The sequence below is a fragment of the Schistocerca piceifrons genome, chromosome 1 (assembly GCF_021461385.2).
Source record: "Schistocerca piceifrons isolate TAMUIC-IGC-003096 chromosome 1, iqSchPice1.1, whole genome shotgun sequence".
NCBI classification, from domain to species: domain Eukaryota; kingdom Metazoa; phylum Arthropoda; class Insecta; order Orthoptera; family Acrididae; genus Schistocerca; species Schistocerca piceifrons.
Genome location: NC_060138.1, coordinates 402290168 through 402305099, shown reverse-complemented (window position 1 = coordinate 402305099; position 14932 = coordinate 402290168). Strand labels below are relative to the sequence as shown.

Genomic DNA, 14932 nt, shown 5'->3' with positions numbered 1-14932 from the left:
TATTCATACATCTGCTTCTCTTTTCCCCAAAGACCTCTTTAATTTTCCTGCAGGTGGTATCTGTCTTTCCCTTAGTGAAATATTCTTCTAAATCTTTACATTTGTCTTCTAGCCACTCCTGTTTAGCCATTTTTCAGATCCTGTCAAAATCATTTTTTACACGTTTGTATTCCCTTTCGCCCTGCTTCATTAGCTGGATTTTTCTATTTCTCCTTTCCTCCTTTTAACCTATAAAATAAATAAGCTGACTTCTTAATATTATCCTCCCTTATAGATCGATCAGTTTCCCAACACTTCTACTGTCGTCCCTCTCTGGTCTTAACATTAACGAGATGTATTAGTGAATAAGACTCAAATTCCGGAGCAGCTCGTCTTACTACCAGTTTTATTTAGCGGAGAGGTTACACTTGTACGGAAACACGTCTGTAATACAAACTAGTTACATTCTTGGACATAAACATTGCCTACTTGTGTGACAAAACATCGATGTACTTGCTATAAATCTTCACTTCACAACTCATTTTGGAGATTCCCCAACGTTAATCGACCGTCTGCTCGTTTTAGAGTTGATAACATTGTCAGAGATTTTATCTTTTGAGAGACGATTTGATACAGCATACCCCGTGGGTCAAGATGTCGGTTCTATCTCAGAAATTGTTTCCGATTGTCTATACCTGCCTGCTGCAGATCGTCTCTAAACTGCTGCTTAAGTCTCCGTATCTGTCCGTTCTGTGAGATCTTTCTTCTCCAGTGTGGCCTTCCTAGTAGAATCTTCCTGTCCTTCTGGCTTCTATTATCAAACTTTGGAGGCATTCATTCCACTGTACTTGTGAGCCCTAGCCCGTCTGCCTTATGACCGGTGTTGCACCTTGTGTATTGTGTATTGAACTGGGGACCTAGAAACGATGGAGAGGCTTCGTCCCACCGTGGCCCTCAGTGGTTCACAACCACACAACAGGCTACAGCAGTCGACCTGCCCCACCGCCGCCCCACACCAAACCCAGGATTATTGTGCAGTTCGGCCCCCAGCGGACCCCTCCCCCAAGAACTTCTCATGCCAGACGAGTGTAACCGCAAATGTTTGCGTGGTTGAGTAATTATGGTGTGCGTGTACATGGACACAGTGTTTGCGCAGCAATCGCCAACACAGTGTAACTGAGGCGAGATAAGGGGAACCAGCCCATATCCGCCAAGGCAGATGGAAAACCACTTTAAAAACCATCTACAGGCTGGCCGGCACTCCGGACATCGACACTGTTCCGCCGAGTGGATTCGTGCTGGGGACCGGCACGCCTACCCGCTCGGGAAGCAGCGCATTAGACCGCGCGGCTAGCCGGTTGGGCTGGTGTTGCACCTTACATGAGCTCTTGTACTGCGGTGACAAGTTCTTCAGCTTTTGTGCCCATACTGCCCTATTTTTCCACGGGTCCAGACAGCGGAAAATACTTCTAAGACGGTCCCAGTCGCCTTTCCTTATTCCGAACAGTGTCTTTAACTTATTCGATGTAACGACATCTCTAGGTTTATTTAAGCAGGAGTCAACTATAAATATTATAACGCCGTGGTCGCTCGTGGTGAGGCCTCTTTCAACATTCCAGTTTCCGATCTTCCTAATCACATTATAGCGTCCGCTAATGCAGGGTGGGGCAGATATGAGCTAGAATGGTGCGAGTGGGTGCTGGAGGCGAGGTGGCAGCCCAGATGGCTCCAGAGAAAGACAGTTGAAAATGTAATAAGTTCTTTTATTGACGCATCGGCGCTGCGTGATACACCGAGCCAGTGGCGGGCCGGCTGCTAGATTCTGCTGGACTGGCAGTCTGCACGCCCCACGATGCTGACGTGGTACTCCAGCGCGCCGGTGGCCTCATTACGTGAGCCAGCTGCACAGATCCCGCGGCAGTGGCGTTTCACGGCGACGCTACATCCGCTAAGGCCCCAGACGCCACCCGGCTGCGTCGCGGCAGGGGATGCCCCTCACACGTCGTCCTGCGATGGCGAATGACGGTTGGTGTACATGAGGAGCAACCGGCCGCTCCCTGCTGCTGGAGATGACCTGGGATATCAAGCTGTGCTGTGGCACTAAGTACAGGGAAGGACTCAATGCGAAGAGCTGTTGCCCTGCCATGACCTCGAATCGGCGACTTCTACTGGCAGCTCCAAGTGGTGTCCTCCTCCAGCACAGCTCCGCCGTCCCGGTTGGGCTGCGAGACTCAGAATAATTCCACTAAAAAAATGATCAGTTCTAACAGGTGGCAGCATCGTGCTTGTTATGCGCCACTACCAGTCACGTATACTAAAACACTACTGCCACTGTCAGCGTGGAAATCTGCCATGACGCTTGCTGCACTATCCTCTTCAGTACTGCTGAGTTCGCTATTTCAGGAAGCTCTCCTCATGTACACCAACCGTCATTCGCCATCGCAGGACGACGTGTGAGGGGCATCCCCTGCCGTGACGCAGCCGGGTGGCGTCTGGGGCCGTAGCGGATGTAGCGTCGCCGTGAATACTCCTCTCGGCTTGATCAGTTATTGCAGTGACAACATGTTGCGCTAGCCTGCTATTAGCGCTGCTGCAATACACAGCTGAGACATACTCTAATATGCCCATATATCGTCCATACGCTGCGTTACGCTCTCTGTGAGAAAGACCCAGTACCTTTGATCAACCTCAAAACCAGCTGCGTACCAAGCTATATATTTGTACAAAATATGTAAAAATTTTATAACTAAGACTACTGGCGACTTGCCCACATGCGGAGACACTAAGTCCAGCCTTAATTAATATGCTATTTGGTTAGAGTCTATCTTTAACACTTTTTTGTGCTTCTGGCAAAGGTCTAAAATATACGTTTCTCTCTGATACTACAATATTTCTCGTACACTTTCTATGGTTATCATCATCTTGGAATCTCTCCTCGTGTTGCTTAATCTCACATCATCTCTCAAGGGTCCCTTGCCTTGCTCATTATCTCAAATAATACGAAACATATTTCGCTGCTTCGCCTGTTGCCTTGCTTATGTACATATGGTTTCCAAATCTCCGTTCCACACTTACAAATTAGAAATGACATTCTTTCTTTCTTAATATCTTATTCTTAACATGTCATCTTTAACGATACAAGGCCTGGTCCATTAAACTCTTCCTCTTGGCATCCTGTCTGTCTTTCCTCTCATTTTTTAAGCGCTTTGTTTTGAAACAAGTTTCGGAACTTTGTCCTTGTGACTTGCGCTTTTCCAGAAAACCTATCCCCGAAACTGTCTACGCTCACGAGAGAACCACGTACGGAACTATCTTTTACAACACTTCGACAAATAGTCCCTCTTATTCCTCCCACTGCAGCGCTCAATTTAGACTGAATACTCCCCGAAATGCTTGATTTCCTAGTCCTCCTGCTTAAGTGAAGCAACTTGCTGGTTACTGGTGGCGAACTACTCCTGTGCGCATTCAAGCTCGCGTTGCATACTTCATGCACTTCGTATTCGTCGCGTACGTCAGAGTGTGGTTGTGCTGTAAACAGCTCCCTGCGCACGTCAGCTGCTTGGCCTGCAAGGCTTTGACCCACCACTTTCGCTCGCGCTGCATTCCGAACCTCTGGCGTACATTCTTCGACATATACAGCCCTGTCGACTTGACCGTCCATTCCGCGAACTCGTTTCCTCTTCCTTTTCCTCAGTTCACCCTGCTTCTGTCGAGATATATGTGCCTCTACCGTTTCTGTCACAACATTTGCAACACAACGATCAAGAACTTCTCGCACATTCCCTGTAGCTAAAGCGACATCCACTGCAGCTCCACTCGGCACGACGCAAAAATCACCGGCACATGCACTTCTCTGTGCATCCGACCCCGAGCTCTCTGGCTTCAACACAACACGCATTACCACCCGGTAGGGTAGATGCTACCGCACTTAAGTCACCCATGTTGCTATCCACACACTTATCTGATTCGGAAAGTCCATTGCGTGCAGTTTTCTTGAGAATATTTTCTTGAAAACTGGTTGAGATGAACCTACAGTCACTTACAACAGCCATTCCTTTATGTTTTGAAACCGACTGTCGTTGAAAAGGCAAGACGCTCGTCTGTGTTGCACGATTGCAATAGTAGGTGTACACAATTCCTTGTAGACACAGTGGACTATCCGTGTTAATAGACTGTTGGGCAGCTTCACTCATGAACTGGTGTTATGGGCCATTCTGCCACGTGTAGACGCCTGCCCGTCTTTCTGTACTGGCTACATAAAAGCTACTCGCACATACACACTACTTCCTTGTCACCAGTGGAGGTCACATGACCTCCTAGTTAGAGTTCTATACCATCTAGAACGCTCCAAAGCAACTGGCGTCTGCAGTGAAAGGGATGACTAATATTAGCTTGGTGCATAAGTTGCAGCGATTTTGTTTTGCATGTTGGCGCTAGGGCTGCTACGGGTTTATTTAGCAATTGTCACTTTTTATTTGTAGTTCACTGTTGCTACTTGAGTTTACATATTGTCTTTTGTCATTTGGAGATACTGAGCGGAACTGTGGACGCTAGAAAATGGAGTGCCAATTGGAGAAATCGGAACCTTTCCGTCATGTAACTATTGTTTTAATCATTTCAGGGGTTAGTTTATTTAAAATATCGATTTTGGGGACCGACTGATTTCAGTATATGGGCGACAGCAGTGGAGGCAGCCGTTTGCGCCGTGTATGGGAACAACGCCGTTGGACAGAGTTCAGCAAGGAAAGAGTTTTCGCGTTTTAAGGAGGGTCGTTTTGAAATTAGTGACGCGCCACTTTCAGGAAGATTTTCGGCATTTGATGAAGGTTGTTTAAACGCATTAATCCACAATAATCCACGTCAGTGTACTTGAGAACTGGCAAATGTGATGAACTGTGTTCATTGCATCATCGTGCAACATTTGCATGCACTGGGAAAGGTACAAAAATCGGGTGTACGTGAGCCCCATTCTATAAGACAAAATCATAATAATTAGCAGGTGGGTATATGTGCATATCCGTATACTCGTCATCAATTGGCTCTTAAAAAACACCGAGCATTCCTATCCTGTATCGTTATTGGTGCCAAGAAATGGTGTTTTTACGCTAACATAATGAAAAGAAATGAATGATTGAGCCCAAACAAAGCAGCAACTCCCCATACAAAGACCTGTACACTGTCACAAAAGACAATGCTATGCATCTGGTGGAACAACGACGGCGTGGTTTACTACAAGTTATTTCCCCGAGGTGTAACCACCACTGGTGACATTTGTTGTCAACAACTGAGACATCACGTAGACGCAGTCCAAGAAAAAAGACCAGGAAGACTACTTGAAGTGATGCTACCCACGATAACACCGGTCCGTATTCAGCTAAACTGACAAAAAATAAAAAAAAACTATACAGGAGTTAGGTTGGGAAGTAAATCCGCACCCACCTTATTTACTTCATCTTGCGTCCTCAGACACTAACCTTTTCCGGTCTCTGTCAAACAACCTTCAAGGGACTTCCTTTCCAGATGAAAAAGCGATCCGAACGTGGCTCGACGAGTTCTTTGCTCCAAAAGTACGTCATTTCTACAGAAGCCGAATCGAAAAGTTACTCCAGAGTTAGCGGACTGTTGTAAACAGTGAAGGAGAATATACACTGAAGAGCCAAAGAAGCCGGTATACCTGCCTAATATCATGCAGGGCCCCCGTGAGCACGCAGAATTGCCGCAACACGACTTGGCATGGACTCGACTAATGTCTGAAGTAATTCTGGAGGGGATTGACACCATGAATGCTGCTGGCTGTCCATAAATCCGTATGAGAACGGGAGGGGGGGGGGGGGGGGGATGGAGACCTCTTTTGAACAGCACGTTGTAAGTCATCCCAGATATGCTCAATAATGTGCATGTCTGGAGAGTTTGGTGGCCAGAGGAAGTATTTAAACTCTGAAGAATGTTCCTGGAACCACTCTGTAGCAATTCTAGACGTGTGAGGTGTTGCGTTGTCCTATTGGAATCGCCCGGAATGCAAAATGGACACGATCATCAGACAGGATGCTTACGTACGTGTCACCTGTCAGAATCGTATCTAGACGTATCAGGGGTCCCGTATCACTCCAACTGCACACGTCCCAAACCATTACGGAGTCTCCACCAGCTTGAACAGTCCCCTGCTGACATACAGGGTCCAGGGATTCATGAGGTTGTCTCCATACCCATAACGTCCATCCGCTCGATACAATTGGAAACAAGACTCGTCCGACTGGGCAACATATTTCCAGTCATCAACAGTCCAATGTCGGTATTGACGGGCCCAAGCGAGGCGAAATCTTTGTGTCGCGCAGTTATCAAGGGTGCACGAGTGGGCCTTCGGGTCTGAAAGCCCATATAGATGACGTTTCGCTCAATGGTTTGGACGCTGACACTTGTTGATGGCCCAGCACTGAAATCTGCAGCAATTTGAGGAAGAATTGCACTTCTATCACGTTGAACGATTCTCTTTAGTCATCGATGGTCCCGTTCTTGCAGGATCTTTTTCCGACCGCGGCGCAGTCGGAGATTTGATGTCTTAATGGATTCCTGATATTCACGGTACACTCGTGAAATGAGTATACGTGAAAATCCCCACTTCATACTTCGGAGATGCTGTGTCCCATCGTCCGTAACACGGACTGTAACACTACGTTCACTTAAATTTTGATAACCTGCCAGTGAAGCAGCAGTAACCGATCTAACAACTGCGCCAGAATCTTGTTAACTTATAAAGGCGTTGCCGACCGCAGCGCCGTATTCTGCCTGTTTACATATCTCTGTATTCGAATACGCATGCCTGTACTAGTTTCTTTGGCGCTTTAGTGTATTATTGACGACTGAAGTCTCTTACGTGTATCTGTTGTGTTTGTTAGACTTATGCGAAAACGCTGCTAATTTATGCACCGACCGAATATTTTGGCCCTTGACTGATGAATAATATTTATTATTCAAAGATGCAACAGATCTTACAGGTAAGCCTTCGCATTTGTAGGGTCTACGTCCAAACGCGAGAGGCACTTTGCTTTCGCGAGAGCACCGTCCCTGGTGAGGGGTGCGAGCGGGAAGTGTGAGCACATGTGCCGGCTGCCGCCTGTTGTTTGCTGGCTGCTGCGGCGGAGGAGCGGCTGCCTAGCAACAGGGCAGGCGTGGCTGGCGCCGGTCGATAGCGGCCAGCGGCGCCACTGCTCGCCGGAGGCCCCGCACGTCCTCAGGCGCGCCTCTCCCTCGAGGCTTCCACAGCTCTCGCACTTTTCCTCGTCTACATTCAGTTCCCATCTCAGAGGGAGAGTTACCTATACTCTTCCACTCGTAAATGACTACAGAGTATTGCGTTTCACGTTAACTTGTTTAAAATAAAAAGCTATTTGAAGCACCATAATCGTCTTAACCCGCAACTTGTGAGGTATTTATATTGGGACATAACCTGTGACATGAGGTCTACCACACCTCTTTGCTTTATTATTCATCTGACATAAGAAGGCTAAATTCCTCTTTGACCTCTATACCAGGGATAACTTGCGGCTTTAATGACTTTAGCTTTTTACTCAAAAAATTTATCGTATTTTTGCGCATCTCTGAGGTCGTCTTCTTCTCATTAACTTTACTGGTTATGTCTAAAATCTTAAAATTCAGATCTCCCTCTTCATCAGTGAGGAGTTTTAGGTTATGGCTATGTACGGACTCTTCCTTTTCAATGTTCTGTAGTGCTGCCTCCAATTCCTCCAGTTCATTAACCCGTAAGTTGTGAGGTATTTATATTGGGACATAACCTGTGACATGAGGTCTGCCAGACCTCTTTGCTTTATTTATTTATTTATTTTTTGAAAGTTATAAAAATCTCATATCTGATATCCTGATCGTACAGAACAGTATTTGGTGACTAACAGCAACTGAAATAATACTATTTGTTGACGAAACTCTGCGTATGTATGCTTTATACAATGTGCTTTAATTCAATTTAAAAAAAATGAGAGAGAATTGATTTCAACCTTTGTATTGGGTGGATTAGTATAAATATTAAGTAACTGATTGCAAACTGAAAGATGAATGGGTGCAACTGAACAATTGAAAACTGGATACATGGTAATGTATTCCGTTTTTTACATTTTTTACACTATTGCAAGCACCTGTTACATATGATCCACAACATCAATGTTTTGTAAAGAAGAAGAAAAACACGTATTTAATACTCTCAGCATCATTATATTATAAAGAAAACACGAAAGTTCACTTATCAGAAGACCTTTTGAATACTTTCTTTTCATACTACACCTTACTATAAGTAATGATAATAATGAGCGTATGGCATTGGTGGCCAGGAGACCCCTCGCGGGGCGGTTCGGCCGCCGCTCCACAAGTTCTTTAACGCCACTACGGTGACTTGCGAGTGAATGAGGATGAAGTGATGACGAAAGACACATAACACCAAGTCATCTCGAGGCAGAGAAAATCCCTGACCCCGCCGGGAATCGAACCCGGGAACCCGGTGCGCGGGAAGCGAGACCGCTACCGCGAGACCACAAGCCGCGGACACACCTTACTATGCACATTGCTTACTACAGACTCATCCGTTTCATCGCCAGAAACTTTAGAATCTGAATTACCATCATATACCTCCATTCAGAAGTATTCCTCACACTCGTCAACATCACTTGCGTCATTTAGCTAGGATTGTAGTACAGTATTGAAGCCTGGATCACTTGGACGAACGCTGCTACGCACAGGTGTCACGCAGACCGCATGTGCTGATAATAATGCTACAGTTCTCATTCGGTAACAGATGGAGAGAAATTGGAACCTCAGCAATGCTCAAGGACGTTAGTGCATAAGGCAGACAGAAGTGAGGGGCAGCAAACGCAACACAAGGCGCCAACGTAAAACTTTAGAACTATCGATCGGTGTGGGACATCACACGTCACAGATTAAAGGTTAAAAATCAGAAAAAAAGACTACCGGTGCTTGACTAAACTGAGCACTCACCGAGAGAAGCGGAAGCGGACTGCAGCTTCAGATCGGGCAGCGCGGTGTGAGCAAATAGCTCCATTTTTATACCAGTGCCATTGAAAGGAAGAGACCTGATTTAGATTCTAGGATCGGGACCAATCTGCAGCGAGTCGATAATATTCATACCAGTGCACAATCCCTTAGTTGACAAAATTTCCGATGTAGTACTGCTTCATTATATTTATTACAGATTCTGAACCAACTTTAACGGTCGCTCCTTATTCTGTAATTTGTACTAATGATTATTCTTCTACATTTATTAACAGTAACCTCAGTTTTTTTGCAGATGGTACAGCTCTCTATAATGAAATACCGTCTGAAAACTTCTGAACAAATATTCAGTCAAATCTTGATAAAATTTCAACGAGATGCAAAGATTGGAAACGTTCTTTAAAACTTTAGAAGAGTAAAACTGTGCACTTCACATAATGAAAACCGTAGTATACTATGACAATATGATATGTCACGACTGGGATGACTCAATTCATATAAATACTTGGTAGTAACAATTTCTAGGAATATGAAATAGATTGATCAAGTAAGCTAAGTCTAAATGAAACTTCACTTCATTCGTAAGAAACTGGAAAAATGGAGTCAGTCTGGAAACGATATTGCTTATAAAACACTATTGTGCTGAACGTATTTTAAGTAATACTCGAATGTATGGGACCCACGCCAAACAAGACTAAGAGAGGATATTGAGCGTATACAAAGAAAGACAGCACGAATGGTCTCAGGTTTCTTTGACCTACGGGAGAGAGCCATGGAGATGCTGAAAAACACGAACTGGCAGACACTTAACGGCATACATCAGTTGCGAAATGTTGCTTGAAATGTTTTAAGGAGCGGTATTAAATGAGGAATATAGGAATGTACTACAACCCCCTAGGTATGCTTCCTGCATGGACTGTGAAGAGAAGGCTAGACTAATTACAGCACTCAAAGACGTCTTTAAGAATCATTCTTCCTGCGCTCCAAATGCGAATGTAACAGGTAGAATCCCTAATTATATATTAGTGCGATCGGAATTAGCCACTGTTACTCCCTTCACAGCGATGTCCGTAGTATAGATGTATATTTGGCAGTAAATGCACTCAAAACAATGAGAATTTCTGAAATATATCGTGCCTGACTCGTTTAGTTGATTCCACTGCGGAATAATGATCTTGAGCTTCAACCTCGTCAAGGAACAGCGTATCAATAAACACGTTTAACAAAAACAGTGTCAGTTTGGAAGTCACATAGAGGAAGAACCGAAGTTTCTTCCAATTAGGGCGTTAAGGTCGATGGCCTTCGAGATAACGGATGAATAAACGCCTCAAAAATTTTGAGCCACCTGGGTCTATTGTGAAAAAGCAACTAGCAGGACGAGCTGAAGATCTGCAAACGTCAGTAGTCTACGGAGTATTGAAGCTGTATGCATTGTAGTCTTAACGGGATCGTCAGCGTTCAGATTGCAAGGAAGCGCTTGCAAGGCATACAACATAGCTCCCCCCGCCCCCTCCCCCTCCTCCCTCTCTCTCTCTCTTTCTGTGTGTGTGTGTGTGTGTGTGTGTGTGTGTGTGTGTATTTGTGGGAAGGGGAGGGGGGTTCCAGCAGCTACCTGGTTTCAGTACCATGTGTCATTCCCCATTCCCTGTTTTAGATCATCGATTAGTCTTCTTCAGACGTTGGTTTTAATATGGATGTCTGAAGAGTCTTGTATAAAAGATTCGTCCAAGAACAACTGATGAATTAAAGTAATGGATTTTAGATGAATTTTGTAGAACTCTCTCCAAAATGTTGGAGTGAATGATGGGGAACATCAACAGACGATTGTGTGGATGAATACGTGCCATCTACCAGGCATAATTTTTAAAAATTAAGAATCTGAATTATTTCTTCTTCGAAATAAAGTTTAGCTGTTCCATTTTAGTTATTACAACGTTTTTGTTTAATTACTTTTGACGTCTTAGAGCTTCTCAAAAGTTTCTTTTCACTAGTGCCATCGCATATTTCAAGCTTGCAATGTAGATGTCCCAAAGCGTAAGAGTGGGCAATGCCGAAAGCTTGTTAAACTTTGTGGACTTGCAGGAAAATAAAGATATTCATTCAGTGACAATGGCTGAATGTCTGGAATCAATTACATCGACAGCTAAGTTCGTTGTTGGCGAAACTTACAGCATTCACAATATTTACATTGCGATTTAAGAATCAGATAATGTGCTTTACAGCTAATAACTGGCGCATCTACTATTCACTGTCCCATGTTGAAGTTCAAGCCTATTGAATCGCTTTCAGAAAGTTTAATGAAATTCGTTACAGTAAATATGATGCATTTCAGTTGTATTGTCTAGAAATATCCAACGTACGAGGATTCTGAAATAAACGAGAACAATCTAACAGAAAATGAAAAGAAGACTTTATAGTAGTTTAAACAGATTTATAAACCTCGTAGAAACGTATTGTGGCCAGTAAATATTGTTTCCAAGGCGAATGAAAATATTTTGTTATGATCTCAATTTTTTGTTGCTGTATGATACTATTCATTAAATTTTTCTGCTTCAGAATGGCCAGATGTGGATTTGAGTGTTGCTCATCTGGAACATGACCCCTTCCGTATTAATCTCTGACAGACTGTTGCTTTCGGAGTGCCTTTAAAATTGTTTCATTAGGTACTGTGTAATACGCTACAAAGTGTAAGTCTTTTAAATCAATCTAAGGTAAAATGATAAAGCTGTCCTCAACCCGAAGACTTGTTTCAACCCCGCAACATTTCATTGGAATAGCCATAAGGAGATGGTATGCCTTCGCCTTTCACTAACTTTTAAGCTGACTTACCCAGCTAGTTATAGGAGGACCAGTTGTGTAATAATGTGGACTCCGGAGCACAGTCGAACTGAGTATTATTCGCTTACACAAATCATAGCCAGTGGCGAGAAGAGTGGTAAATGACCGAAATTTTTTTTCACCAATGTGGACTGGATCCCAGATCTCTCGACTTATAGTCTGACACATACTGAGCTACCCAGCTCGCCTTTCAAAAACACAAGAGAATTATTTCTAAAATGCATGTTTTTTTTGTTTTCAGTATATTTTAAATAGTGATTGAAGTAGCTGCCGTAACATATGGTCTATACTTGCCTTTTATCTGAACACCGTTGAATGAAGTTCTTGCTTCAACTTCTGCGCAGCCTCCAATGGGAGACTGGCAATAGCGCAGCCATTATTAAACTTAATAGGCTACTAACAGTTTATGAGGGAAAAAAGAAAGAAAGAGAATAATCACCTTCTATTACACTCTCCATATAAGCGTAGTTAACATTTTAATATTTTATTTCAGAGTAGATCGAAACGATAGGCTCGTCGAGATAAGGTGCTTAATTCTTACAATTAAGATTTAAATGCGCTATTAAATTCACATCTCTTACCAAATTTACTAGGAGATGTCGATCAAGCCCTTTGAAGTAGCATCTGATGATTTGTGATGAATCAAATATCCTCCGAAATTTTTAGATGTTTCTAAGACATTAATAAATCTTTAGATTAATTTATGTGTGAGTCTGGTGCGTCTGGAGAAAAATTTCATACACTAAATGCGATAAAACTGCTTTTTTAAATAATATGTGAAAGTATATTGTAATGTTCATCTTTTCACTGTTTTGTTCCTTTTGGCTGCTGTGCGTGTTCTTCGCTGCCGTCTTCGTACTGTTTTGTCTTAGACACTTTCCCACTTCATTTTTTTATTCAGCATTTTATTCTGTCCTCAACTTCTTGCTTATTTATATCAAGTTCTTCTAGGTCGTCATTCACTTTTCTATGCCAGTTGGCCTTTTTCTTAATGTAATGCAATTTTTGGTGTCAGACTGGTAGAAATAGCGTTTATTTAGCGCTGATTGACATTTGCTTTATTCACACACTAGACAGAGCATAATTAAGATAGCGAATTATTAAAGGTTGGAAACGGCACATAGAAAATTGACATTGTTAACAGCAAATATTGCAACAATCAAGTGTATTCAACTTCAGCAGCTGATATTCAGAAATGTGGAGGTATTAGAAAACATGGCCATTGTGGACAGAAGCTTCTTTGCCGAAAGATCAGATTGTTTTTTATTTAACTTTTTATTCGGCCCACTCAATTGCAACTGTTAAGTGAGGAATACAGTGTTAAAATATTGGAGAGCATTCAGTAGGAAAAAGAGTAAATCCATGGCTGAAGAGCTCACGTGTTGTTTCTTGACTCATTTTCGACGAAGGCGACCTTGTGCTTCGTCTTCAATGACTTTGCAGTCGTTAAAACAACTTTTCTTTTCATTTACTTGTTACTTAACGCAGTCAGCATCGTGTTCCTCTGTTTTCCTTGATCATATAAGTGCAAGGTTATAATCATGTCTGTCAAATAATGATATCAATAAAAACATGGAAGACTATGCGAAAGGTTGTGCTTCCTCTGATCGCAAGGTAAGTCTGTTTGAGGTAGTTTATCTTACTATTACTTTTTTTGATTATGGCTTTCAGAAACATATCCTTGCGTTCGGATAGATCATTGTACAAAAACCGGAGCAGAAAGCGAATCGTCGTTAATACTTATCTTTTCAGAAATTGGGAATTCGAAAAAGATGAAAATGTATGTTTTACTCAATTCTACGCAAACGTGGAATGAGAGTTAGTACGAGAACTTTTCACAGATTTCGATGAACTGATTGGGAAAGACGAAGGTGATAAAAAAGCATAGACATACACATTGTTAAAATATCATCCTGGTTTCGCTTATAACAATCTTTCAATGATGTTACATAAATTGAGTAGATATTATTTATCCAATTGATGTCATTTCTCGCATTCGATAATGTACAGTTAAAATTTGAATTACGTGCAACGAAAGAAACTAGTATGGCATTCCCAGTTTGATTAGAATGGAATGTATACCACTTTTTTTAAAGATACATTAAATTATAGTGATTTTGTTGCATATAACGTCAAAATATACGTTTTAGGGTGTTCACCGGATTGGCAGTTCCACTTATCTGAGCAATATTTTGGCGTCTCCATCAGGATAAAAGCGATATTTCTGACGTGTTCACTGTCTGGAGGACAACGAGTCATTGAAGTATTATGCAGGAAAATGGGACCACCATCTCGCATAAACACTAGGAAAACAATGGAATTCGTGTGCTGCTGTAGTGGGAAAAACAACTTTCTGATCTCGAAAATTCAATGTACGCTAGCACCACAAGCCACAATTTTTTTTCTACTTGATCTATTACTGGCCAACTGTCGAATACTGCTAATTTTACATACAAAAGCGAATATTGTTGGCACTTTATTTTTATTTAAGGAAGGAGTAAACTAAGAATGGTATACGTTTGTTGAACATTGCCCTGGTGTTAGACTAATACTCTACTCCAATGATGGCATACTTCCATGTTGACTGTACGATTTTCGCAATTTATCGTATCTGTTACAGACGTTTTTAAATCGGTACTTACTTTTTGTCCAAATATCAGATTGAAAACAAAACTGAAGCCGGGCTTGTTGTTCCCGTTCGCTCAGTGCTGTGTGGTGACAGAGACTGCGGGCTTCCCGACGTCAGGCTTTTTGTTTCGGGCCTCTTTGTTTTCTTTTTGTTCTGTTTCGCTGCCCTTATTTTCTGTTTGCATGCAGGTTGTGTTCTGTTTTGCGTAGCGAGTACGGTATCCGGGGCTGCGCAGGCGACGCCGGTGAACTCCCGACGGTTCGGGACGCCACACATTGTGCCAGGCAAGTCAAGCGCTGTTCACCAGGCACCTTCTGCCTGCTCCACTCCTGCTTTCTGTTTCATTTTTCTGTTTACTTTTAGCCGTACCACCGAAAGGCTGTCCCTGTACACCTAATTTCTCTAACTATGTGTATACTGCTGGGCATTAAAACTGCAACATCAGGAAGTTAGGGATCGTCATGCTTG

General features: G+C 42.9%; 1 protein-coding gene across 1 annotated transcript in view; it reads left to right on the top strand.

Annotated features, from left to right (window-relative positions):
• Positions 1-14932, top strand: part of LOC124729666 (synaptotagmin-14) — a 609333-nt gene that overhangs the window by 443091 nt on the left and 151310 nt on the right. The window lies entirely within an intron of this gene.